At 35.4% G+C, this 13,326-nt stretch overlaps 1 protein-coding gene across 1 annotated transcript in view; it reads right to left on the reverse strand.

Annotated features, from left to right (window-relative positions):
* The window catches only part of ADGRB3 (adhesion G protein-coupled receptor B3), a 468,945-nt gene that overhangs the window by 439,037 nt on the left and 16,582 nt on the right, over positions 1–13,326 (reverse strand). The gene's annotated exons all lie outside the window — the stretch shown is intronic.

A 13,326-nucleotide genomic window follows, 5' to 3' on the forward strand; every position in this document is an offset into this window, starting at 1 on the left:
TCAGGAGGGAATCTGAAGGTCCTACTGGATCACTAAGAAAGCAGGCTCAGTAATGCCCTGTTGTTCTCAGAAAGCTAAGTATGATACCTATCGTCTCTGTCATCTGTGAGACATGAGGAACAATCTGTTTGAACTAACAGCGGGCTTAAGTTCTGCATCTTGTTTTGAGAAGTGCTCTTCAAGAAAGTGGTTCAGTTGGAGGCAGTCCAGAAGAGAACAGCAGGAATTATCATAAAGCTATAACAATTCATCTACATGGAAATGCTGTAGTAATTGGGGTTAATTAACCTAGAAATAGGAAGCCTGAAGGATATAAGGATTTATCAAATAGGATTCTGCAAGGGTCTGTCCAGGGTTACAAGTATTCAATGACAGAAAAGTTAGCTACCAAAAATAAGGGATATTTTTTTGTTGTGTCATCTCCACACTGGTTAGTACAAGAAGTAGTCAACAAGCAAAACTTATTAGACATCAAAAAAAAAGTCCTATTCTAAGGACAATTAGTAAAACAGATTGCTTTGGATGGCTGACAGAATCTCTCTGTTCCTGGCAGTGTCTAGGAGCAGGTTAGACATACATCTCTCAGGAAGGATTTAGACATAGCTCATAATTTTTGGGGGGAGGGAGGAAGATGGACCCAATGGTTTCTCAAGGTCCTCTCCCGCCCTTTTTTTGCTTTTTTTTTTTTTGGTCAAAGATAGTTTTAGACAATGCAGTTTAAACCAAATAACTCAGGTAGTGAAAGTACTTTAGATATTATGAAGTGAAGCGCTAAAGATTAGAGGTAAAAGCTACTCTATCTTTTATAAAAATATAAACAATTGCAGCTGTGTTCCTTCTAGTATTTATTCCATTTAAAGTTTCATGTAAAAGTATTTTACACTGTAGTGCAGACAGACCTTAAAAATGTATAACGATAGGTGGTAACTTAGAACTGCTAACCCAACTATTTAAAGGAAATAAATAGAGACAGTTTGTTCTGATGTGCCATAAACACCTCTCTCTCACAGCTTCTATGAAATATAAGTATTAATTAGGGCAACGGGGGGTAAAATTTCTCATCCCATATCATGCCTGGATACTTCGTTTAGAAATCAATGGACAATTAAAAACAAGACTTTAGAGGACAAGCATTGTAATATACCTACTATTTTCTATCCTTACGCTATGGCTTGTAAACTGTACTAAGATAAATCCTGTTTATCTTCCTCAGACAGTTAATTGATTGGTTCAAACAACTTTACAAAAATTTGACTTAATATAATGAAATTATAATCTGAATTCAGTGCATTGTGTGGACAAAGAACCAACCCAAACCTAAAACATTTTATTGTATTTTTCTAACTGTACATGAAAATAAAACCCAAACAGACCTATCTTTTCCATAAAAGACAGATATATAATTTGCTACATTTGGTTATAACACTCCTGGGCACTATGAGAGACCATGTTCACATCCCTAAACTACTAATTTTTTTCACCATCAGTAGGTCTCCTAATTATTAGACTACAGGGTTATTGTCTTTCCCACACAAGTAATCTCTGTTTATAAAAATAACATAAACTAGTTTCAACAGTAGATATAGAAAGGAATTTACCAGAAATCTAGTACCTTTTGGAAGTGGGTAGACTAAAACTTATGTCCTTGCCCTGAAAGAGGCAGACCTAGTTCTTGAAGATGGGTCTCCCACATCCCATTTGCTTTTCCTGAATATTTGCTACTCCTCATTTTTTCTATCCAGTTCTGAAGAGAAATCCAATCCTTTTGCGGTAAAAGTTTTGACTAACCTGACACAGTCCCCCAAAAGCTTCTGTTTAAAAAAAAAATCAAAAATTTCAAGGAAATATTTTACTGAAAAATGCCTAGCCACTCTAGTGAGCAGTTCCTTGAGATAAATGCCTTCACTGTTATGAAATAAAGGATGACCATGTGGGAAAAAAAAAAAAAAAAAAGGAATACTTTGGCCCAAGAATTGCTTCATATCCCCAGTTTTCTGAATACCTCTGAATTAGAGATTTGGTAAACTATCTATTGAACATGGGCAAATGCTACTTGATATAGTATGACTAGGGGAGTTCCACAGCTGCAACAGTAGAGATACCAATGTTGCCTTTACAAGGACGAAATTTTGACAATTATTTTATGGTACCAATATAGAGCTCTACGTACTGGAATTAATTTAAAAGGAGCAGGATTTTGAAGTAAGGCACATCACAATGTACTTCTAATAGATTAAAGGTTAAAATGAAGATTTTCTTCTACCACAGCTTCTTTAGAATCAGATAGATGGAATGACAGCCCTGAAAATACATAATTACCAAGAATTTCAAATAAATGAAAGTAGCACAAACACAGAAATGAAAACTTAGATTATGAAATGAAAATATATTTTTCTTCTAGGCAGATACTACAGCTCACACATGCTTGTTCTTGGGGTTTAAAGAATTTGTTAAATTGACTTTCATTTTAATTGCATGTATAACACCTTTTTTTGAACAACTTGCAAATTCTTTCACCAATGGGCAAATGGCTCAATTCAAAGATTAAAACATTAAAAGAGTTTTTAATACCTTAGTATATCAAATCACATTGCCTTTATCTTCACAGAAAAAAAAAAGAGGAATGACCAGTTTAGAGTAGGATTGGAATTTATTAGGGAAAAAAATATATATATAACACTTCTGAAAGTTGTAAAACATTTCAGAATAGAAAATGTGATTTATAAATTGCTCAGAGTTTTATCATAAATAGTTTATGAATAAATCAAATGATGGCATAAGATGGTTCTTTAGCAATAAATTCAATAAAAATGCTATCCACAAATAAAAGATGCCAGTAGATTTAATATACAGATTATATAACCTAATCAGCTTGTGCACTATTTTGATGATTAATTTTGTTTACTTACTATGTTTTTTAATATATGTTCTTCAATAAACAGGTTAAAAAATCCATCAATACTCTGTTGTATAAAAATGTATGCCACCTTTCAATTATGTTTCAAAGCCTGCTTCTCTTGGATTGAATACTATTGACAGCAACAAAGACTGAAATTGGACCTTTTATAGGAGGCACACATTCTAGAGGTCGAAGCTGCTACTAAAAATTAATAACTCTTTTGATGTTTTAGATTAAATGGAGTTCTTTATATCTAGGATACTTGTTTACATAAGTCTTCAAATGTGAAGGTATGAAATCGTTATTCTATTGGTTTTGTGAATCTGATGGAATCTAAAGTGAAAGGGAAAATTTAACTGCAGACAAAACGTAGAAGAAATGTAATTCCTATCTTTACCTCGAGAGCTCAAGGTGGGATATATCTGAGAAAATATCAACAGTACAGAAGTGGAATTCTAGTTACTAACAACCATCAAGATACCTCCAAAAAAGGACCCATCATTTCATGATGTGTTTCAAGATGTTTTCAAGATGTTTTATTCGTTTGCATTTACCTATGTTCTGTATTAACATCGATGGATATTTTTCCTTCTTTCTTTGTTCTCTTGAGGTATTAAAGGATAAACACAGAATAAAAACCCAAAGGTAACATGTCACATGTACAACTAAATAATATATACAACATGCTGTTTCAGTGTTTCTCCGCTGCCCTAATTAGCTATGTATCTAAATGATATGTTTGATATAAATTATAATTCTCTTTAGGAGTTTGCAATTACATCTGCTAAAAAGAAGAGAGCTGGCATTTGTCTGTAGCAAAGACTTCAGAAAATTCTATTTTCTCTTAAATTATGAAAATTCTATATGATTCTTCTGTATAGAACACAGGCTGCAAGATATTTTACAAGAAATTTCTTTGATATTTTGCAAACTGCTATACATTCCTCCATGCACAAAGTTTATTTTCAAGTCTCCACAGTAATCTACTGTGCAAAAGACTCAAGCTTTTTCTTGAAAGAAAACCAGTATTGTTTGTTTGTTTTTTGTATATGAGAAAAACTGAAAATTAGGCAGGTCTTTTGAATGACCTGATGTAAAAAGAACAGGAGAGTTAAAATTTTCTACAGAAAGCAGCTCTCTGTGTGCTTACAATATCAAAGTAGATTATTTCCAGGACTCATTCTTCCATCTTTTTATACCCCTTTCATTTCAGAGGCCATTGTGTCCTCATAAATGGCATTTCACATTCCCTTGGGGGAAAAATATATACTTTTTAAAGCTACATCTTTGATAACAAATACATGACCTTAATCTATTTTAATGTATTTTCTAATAAAGATCTATTTTCTTTTGCAAACAGCCTCAAATGCATCTGTTCATAGGAGTGTAAGAAATACCATACTGGATCTAGCAAGGATATATCTAATTTCCTATCCTCTTATTAGAGGTGTCTTGACTAGGATTTAAAATACAATGTGTGGCTAGTAGCTCTAAACTAATAAAGCATACATTACAGGTTTTGAACTTACCATATGCTAGGAAAGACAACCTTTCTAAAGTTTAATATGACCCAATGACACATGTCAGAATCTATAGTTTTCTTTAGCATAGAGTTTTAGAACATAAAAGAATATACTTGCTAAGACTTTATGCCAAACACACCTTTAAATCCAAGATATGCCTGATGACAGTAGAAGAAAACGAAAGCAGACAAGCTTTTTCCAAACATCTAACCAGTAATTACTTTGAGCTGTAAGGAAAAAAAAAAAAAAAAAACCCTCTTCTCTTGCATAACTGGGGATGTTCTCTTTTATTCCCATAACTGTCTAATCCTTTTTACCAAGATCCTGGCCTCAGTGAATTAATTCTTTGCTTTGGTGTGACATGCCTGGTGTATTTAGTCCTAAGGCAATCGAGGAGTGACAGAAAATCATCGTAGGTTCTCCCCAGAGTATACTCTTTAGTCTTGAAGGGATCAATCCTGCCATGACAAATTGAGCAAACAAACAAGGAGAAAGTGCAGAAGGCGGACTGAAAGACTGCCTTTATCTTAATCGCAAAGAGGAAACTCCTGCGAAAGAAACCTGGGGTGGTCTACCTTGTGACCCCAACAAACTCCCCCAGGGTGAAGGAAGCCTCAGAAAACAGCGAGTCCCAGAAAGGCTAGATATGTATTGCAGGTCCAGAATATCTTTCTGGAGATACTCGGGATAGAATTCATTTTACAAAAGGCAGTTAGGAAAAATGTTAGGCACCAATTAAATTCTACTTCAGTCTTGCTGTAAGCACTGAAATATATAACTCTTGTGCTGATTTCTTATTCTGAAATAAATAGCAGTTTAATCCTCAGAAAACTGAATGAACAGAAATGCCAACCATGAGGCAATGGTGGTGCTTACTCCAATTTGCCACCTCATGAGCTGTTATGCATTCCTGCCCGCACTAAACTTTGTGCCATTCATACCCATGGGTTCTTCCATCACTCATAGATCATCCTCATCTGTCATTAAAAGCGTCAAATTAGCTTAGGGGTTAAATTTGACTATTTTGTTTACCTTGGCTTAACTATTTCAAGTTCAGGAGGACAAAAGTTTTCTCTCTTTTATGAAGATCTATATTTATGAGGATATACGAATCTTTTACTGTCTAATGATAGCATGCATGGAAGAAGCACAGTGAGTACATATACTTATATATACATAAAATGCTATTCATTGTAATATATTTTCTGGGTAAAGAAGAAGGCATGACAAGAATGAATTGAAAAAAAAGAGAAATGCTGTATGAAACTTTACCATTTATCACATTATTTTATTTCCCTCTCTTCTACTTGTTTTTACACACTGTCTCTTTTAAGCCTGCATACATACACACAATAAACTAGCTCCAGAAGTGTGGTCTTTATCTTCCAACCGTCTCTTCCCAAGTATTCTAGCCCACTGCCAGCATAGTAGGAATAAGTAATTATATTTATAATTAATTTATTTATATCCAGTGATGATGCTCATGCCCTAGGCTTTGAAAATTACACTGTGGCAGGCCAGATGTTGTGATTAGGATCATTTTTCTGATATTCAACCTAGATTTTCTCCTCTTATTTTGGTTCAACTAATTATTTCTAATTCTGTATCTTGGAGTTTCCATAAACAAGTCTCCCCCCTAATCTTAATACCCTTCAAATATTTGGGGGTGTATTGTTAAATTTGTATCTCTTAGTCTAGCTACATATTTTTGTTACTTTTAATCTTTTGCTCTAAATTATTCACTTTAATGTCTTCATTGTGGTTGCTCTTCTTTGAGGTCTGTGATGTACCATGATCTTTTCGGTATAAAAATTTCAAAATTGTAGCAGCATATCCAGTTCACCAAGAACAATAAATTTAAGTTAGAACCTGCCTTTTCAGTCTCTGCTTACAACGGGATCTTTTGTCTTAAGACTTCCAAATTGCTTTCCAATATCCATTTTCTTCTCTGCAATCACCTCGAGGTATGATTTACCACTACTGCTTTCAGCATTTCCCCTTCACATTGTATTTCCATTTATTCCCCATGCAGGGCATTAGTTTACATTATTCTGAATTCTCTTATCATATATTCTGCCTAATTTGTAATTGATACAAGCCTTTTTTATTTTCTTCATCTCCACTAGTATTTGCGTTTCCTCCTAATTTATCATTGAAAGAAAGTTTCCTTAAGAAGCAGATTATTTCCTTTGTTAAATCATTGCTGAAGTCATAAGTCCAAGTATGAATATGCAAGTGTCACAACTTCATTGCCACTAATTTATAGTATTTTGGATAGTCCACAGCCCACTTCTACAGACTGTGTAACAAACTAATCCACTCTGAATTAAGTCTTCATGGGACATAATAGAAGTCTGAATAAAATCTCTATACATGCACACACACAATCTCATTTAACACTTTCATTTCATTCACTCATTTTACAGTTCCAAAAGAAAACTTGGGTAACATTTAGACTATTAGAATAAAGAATACAGAAACTCATACTAATTATTAAAATTTTGCTATATCCAGAAAGAGTGGTAATTTTTCAACTTCTTTTCATAGCTTTTCTAGTCTACAAGTTAGATGCTTAGAACAATAAATGTAAAATTAACTATTCTTTTTCTTGTTAAATTATAAATAGTACCATTTTCTCTAGTTTTCCACCTCCAATAAATTATGAACTAAAATAATAAATGGTACAATCCTGTGTTACTGACTTCTTTTAGTATAAGATGCATGTTTCCTGTACCATTGGATTTCTGCATAATCCGACTTCCCACAGATGACCTCATTTCTTATTTGTCAAGTTCTTCTTACTTTCTAATTGTTCCAGAATCACCCTTACTTTCTTATACTTAAAAGAAGCTTTTAAACTCAGCTATTTTAAATAAGATTAATATCATCCTCTTCTGTCTTTACAGTATTTGTTTCTTCCATATTTCCCTGTTTCCCTGATTCTTTATTATCTTAACCCCCTTGGCTAGCATTAATCTACTTCTCTTTTTTTTGTTGCTTTATCTTTCCCCTACAAGCTTTAAATTTGAATATTCTTGTCTGGCTGCCTCTTCTCTTTCCCCTTTCCAGAATAGTATTCAGTAGTGATTCCTTATCTTGTCTTTCAGTGCCAGAAGCTACCAACAGCATGGTACAGCTGTGACATATCATAAGCAAAAGGAAGGCACGCAACATGCTCTTCACTTTGTGTAGGTGAATGATGTAAAATACTGTAAGAAACTATTAATTTGGGGGGGAAGCCAACCTCTTGGTAACAGTGAACCTGACTTGCTAAATGCCAAACTGTTATAAAAATCTATAGTTTCATGTTGACATGTCCATAATTATTTTGGAAAACTTTCTCTAGAATTATTTATTAGGTATTTTTCTGATTAACTGCTATGACCTGGTCATTCTGCATACTGTCAGTGTGTTTCAGATCATTTTACTGCTAATTAGAATATTATGTTCTGAAGCATGTTAAAAAATAACTGAAAAAAAAAAAAAGCTATGGACCATTACAGTGACTGACAGGAATAACAAAACTCACTGACAACAGACACACTAGCTCCAATTATGGGTCTAGTTATTTCTAAATACTAACATATGTACAAACTATTAGGGATCAGGAAACCCTTATTATGAACCTAAAAGGAGACCAAAACACAGTATATGACTCAGAGAAAAATTAGTCTTACTCTGAGCAAGGGATTGGACTATATGACCTCCGGAGGTCCCTGCCAAACAAAATTTTTCTGTGCTTCGATTTCAAATAGTTTCAAAAGCATTTCAGAATCTATTCACATAAATTAGTCTGAAAGTAAAATGTTAGCCTTAAGGCACCACCCTTGAAGCTCTTGAAGTTACCATTACATCTGGTTACATGAACACATTGAACCACTCTCAAATATGAAAAAAAACCAAAATCTTAATATGCATTTAAACATTAAAAATCATGACTTCGGTTACAAGTTAAGTTGGATAGTGGGATCTCTGGTCCTCTGGGAATGCTGACCCAGTGCTCATAATCACAGTCCTGCACACCACATCACACCACGGGAATGCCAAAATATAGCTCAAGCCATGAGCAGTATCTCCTAGCTCAAGTGACCGTCCAGTGAACATCATCAGTTTTAGGGGATAACTCGCAATAAAAGAGCAATCCAGCTAACTATTCTCATCCGCTTCACCCAACATTATAAATGATTCAAACTTTCAACCTCTTCCCAGCATTTTCCAGAGGAAGGCTAAGTCTTTTTGTATTGCCTGACTCTAGCTTTACAACTGTTTTCTACCCATTCAGAGAAGAATCTAAAAAAACGTAAAGCTTATATGTTTACAAAACCTTTTCTAAATGGAGAAATATATATGGACTGCTACAAAGAATACCAGTGCTTTGTTCATTTCTTATTATATTGGTGTTGATATGGTTGAGGGTAGCCTCAGAGACCAGGATATTATTGCTCTCATAAACTTCCCAGATTTTCTGGTGGCATAAATTGTCTTTTGACAGCAGTATACCATCAGCAGTATCTGAAAGCATATTTAAAATAATCTAATGCACATATAAAGCAATAAGACAGAGTTTATGCATATCTAGTAATTTTTTTTCAGAAGATATTTTTTAATGTCATTAGGAAAGTTAGTTGAATGCTATACCTGTAGGAACTTTATATGTTTCTCAGTGAGACACCATTGATTGGTCCCAGATTACCATAGCTTTGTACATCAACTTGACACAAATTGTTAGTACTATAAAATTATCTGCCACGTAGATGTGCTGATTATGTGACAGGTGAGTGGTGTACATAAAAATGCAACTTCTTAGAAGGGTGTGCTCAAAGGCTGTAGGGCACACCTGTGTGGACAAAGACATTTATTTATGATGCCTGGCCACAGTCCAAAATTCATGCTACTAGATGTTCAACTGGGACAACTAGGACAAATTCAGCTGTGACAAATCTGTTGAAGATAGGGTGATGATAAAAGAAGGGGTTAACTTACAGCATTTTCTTAAATATAAAAAATACTTAAATAATGCTGTGATTGGTCATTTAAGCTAGTCAGTGATATAAATGAAGATTAACTGAATAAAGACAGCTTGGAGAGCAAGAGTGCTCCCAGCACCAGTGCCAGTCAAAAGCACAAAGAACTAACATTGCCCTGAAAAGGTCATCAGTCCATCTGCTTCTTTGGCAGAGGTGACAACCAGTCCACAGGGATTACTCTATCCTAACAGCATTTAGCATTCCGTAATCCACAAACCAAACAAAGACAATCCCATAAAAATCCAGGAGACAATTTAAGCATTTCTGTGCTATTACAAATACAATGGGATAGAAGGAACACAGTTACCCTTCTGTGGTAAAAAGCACTGATTTCACCAGTTTCTGATAAACTATATCCTCAAAAGAAAAGCGATAAAAAGATATTTATGATATCATTAGACTCAACTGTCTGTATGTACACAATTACTTCCATTTCTCTGAGCTTCTAGTGTATTTTATTATAAATTACTTAAAGAAGAAAATGTTTTAATCTATGCAACATACCTTGAATTATTTTAATCATTTCATTCGTTATACAGTTTTACTCATACATGAAAATATTTTGGATGTTGTTTATATTTCATATGATTTCAAAATCTTCTTAAATAGTTTAGATTAATGTATTATCATATCTGAGTAGACTTCAGTGCATTTACATACTGCAAATCTATTAATAAGATACAGTAATCATTTGTGACAATGAAAACACTGCAAAGGCACTATGACATCTTGACTAAGTAACACCTTTGGCTTTCTTGCACCACCAAACAAATGACTTATAACTGTGCTTTTATATAAACAGAAAAAAAGGAATGCTTGCTATAAATAAAATCTAGAAATTTCACTGAGAATTTCACTGTTAAAAGTGCATGTGACAATGAATGCTTCTTTCTAGTAGTTCTTTTACTTATATTGACATGAATCCAAAACCACACAACATAACAACTTTCTTGGCTTACCTTCTCACCTTCACTCCTACTCAAGTCAGTGGAAATTAAATACAGCAACTAAAATAAGCAAATCTTGGCAAGCAACTTCACAAATGCAAGGTTACTGCAGATGGATTAACCTAAAATATTTTTGTAAGGTCCTCCCCCCTAAAAAGGGACCGAGCAGAATTAGGAGCTTCATTTCAAGCAAGTGGTCTAGATGCCTGAAGCTAGCTGCTGTAGTACCTACGTGGGGTAGGTACTACACTCCCCATGGGCCTGAACAGCAGCTTCTATGGCTGCACACAGTGCTTCTCCCCTCTCCCACCTTGCTCCGGGTCCTAGACGAGCACCGAAGTCCGCCGCGATCCAGGAAAAGGAATCTATACTGCCTTTGACCAATCCTCTACACATCCTTCAGCAATACTGTATGTACAAGAAAGCACTGAGCCAAGCCCAGAGACTTTATGTTCACTTTTATTCAAAAATATTGGCTATGGAAAGACATGAAATATGCTTTTCACACATGAATATGTTACTTAAAGTGTCCTAACAAGGAGGAGAAACAAATTCATGGCCATCCTTGGCCTGAGGAAATTTAAGCCCATGTTTTCTGTTTCCCAGAACATGCCCTCACTAGTAGGCAAAGGGCCCATCTAAGTGGATTTATGCTCTATATAGCCCTGTTGAAACTAAGGCACTGTGAGAACTAAGAACACAAGATTTATGAGGCCAGTGGAAGCAACTCATAGAAAACCTTACTTTGCTTTGGGGGTTAAAGCACTTCCTGACTAAGGGTAGAGCTGGGTTCTGGGCAACACACAAAGTAAAGTCACATCCTAGCATAACTCACTACAGTTTGGTTGCCCACCTGCACTCTACCATTGCAACAGTAATGGGATTTGCAGACATGCATGAGGCTTGGACTGGAAGGCATATCCTGCTTTTATGTGAGTGAGACCTTCTTTTATGTGTAAAACCAATGGAAAAAAGAAGAAGCTGGCTGCGCAGGGGAAGGGCAGAGAAGTAAGAAACAGAGAAGAGAATTCATAATGTGGAGAAATCACATGCAGAGTAGAAGGTAAAGCTGGGAATTCAGGACTCTTCATAGACCTGCGATCTCAACTTATGGTGATGAGAAAGCAAAACCAGGGAATTAAATACAGGGATTTTACTTCTTTGTTCAAATACATGCATTTCTGGGGCTAGCTGGAATAAAGACTGATTGTCTTTATTTTTAATTCCTACAAAGCTTGTATGTTTGTTTACTTCACTTATTTTACATCCCAGAAGGGATAAGCTGTAAGCTTAGAGTACTAACAAGACTGGAGTTCTGTGAAAGTGCAAACTTCTGGGAAATCTGAAGATTTAGCTAAAAGAGTAATGTAAAGAGGTGAGAGACAAGGCAAAGTGTAGACAGACCAAGGAAAAGAAAAAAAAAAAAAACAGCGCTGCAGTGAGTGCAGATTCAAGGGAAGCTTAAGGACATATAAACCCAGTGTTGTGAGATGCAAACCAAGAAGCCTTCTCACTACTTAGCTGTAAGCTCCATCAGGGCAATGCAAAGGCTTCCAGTAGTGAGCTACAAGCTACAAATACCAAATATGCTGAAATGGACTTTGTGGCCTGAGGGTTAGTCTTGTGAGATCAACAGTGTGTGACCATCCTTCAAGTTAGCATGTGCATAATGTATTCCCTGATCGACACAGCATGTTGTGTCTTGGCCAGTGCATCATTGCTGCCATGGGCAATGCTGGCTGCCAAAGGAACAGAAGAGAATACCGAGAGTCTTTTTGCCCGCGTGCCAAAGGCAACCCTGTCCTGAAATGGCTGGATTCCTGGTTATGGCCCTGTGCCAGCCACTGGCTTGTGTCATATCACAACAGTGCCTTTCCAGAGAAAGGTAAGATTTAGCATCTCCAATAATATTATTATTTTTTCCTCAAAAAATCTCCACTGCACCCTGTATGTACTAACCTTTGTTTTATTTGCTTATGTATTTTGAATTAATCCATGTAACAGACGCAAAAACTTGCTAAATCTTCTTCTGACCTGGTCTTGAACCCACCTTCCTCCTGTGAAAAGGTCCAGATAGACTTCTTTTCAGAATACCACAGTGATTCTCCTTAGCTTACCAAAAGGGTCGTTTTTAAATAATGGTATTCTCCCTTACCAAGTGCAAAGACCTGAAGCAGTCCTGAAACATCTGCTCAAAAATTGCATTGATAACAGAGCAACAAGGAAAAACTGACAGGACAAGACTTAAGTCCTTGGCTGGTATCAGACACAGCAGGAAGATCCGTGTTAATGAGACTATGTAATTCACAACATTCTGTGCTGCTAGCAAAATAATTTTTTTTGTTTAAATTGAGAACTCTCTTAGCCAGAAAAATATCAAACAGACCATTCAAAGGAATGGCCATTCTTTTTTAGTTACATCCACACTGATTTTAATGCAAACTAATTCTGAGAGTCTGAGATCTTCCATGCCCAACTGTTCAAAGTGAAATATTGTAGTCAAAGTATATGTGCAGTAGAAAACAGACATTAGAAATACAAAAGAAATCTTTAATCTTCAAACTTTAACACTATACTACAGCATTATTCTAGGATAATCAGTTAGGATTTGAAAAAAGAGCAGTTACCAACCTCTGAAATCTAATAATTTCTAGACAGTATTTCAGTATATCATCAAAACTTTCTATGCGCTGGCTGCAGTTCTTACCTCAGTTCTTACCTCATTCCATTTAAGTAAATTACAAATGTTGTTAAGATGATCTTTTTGCCATGTTTTCTGATAACCCTTAGCGTGTATACTCCCACCCTTCAGAGCCACATATTCTTCCACAGCTCATAGTACAATAAATGTTATATTCCAATACTTTACAATTTAATCTCTTCCCCTTTTTTCAAATATGTCTTAGAATGGGGGTTGACCTGCTGGAAAG

The sequence above is a fragment of the Apteryx mantelli genome, chromosome 3, assembly GCF_036417845.1.
Source record: "Apteryx mantelli isolate bAptMan1 chromosome 3, bAptMan1.hap1, whole genome shotgun sequence".
Lineage (NCBI taxonomy): Eukaryota > Metazoa > Chordata > Aves > Apterygiformes > Apterygidae > Apteryx > Apteryx mantelli.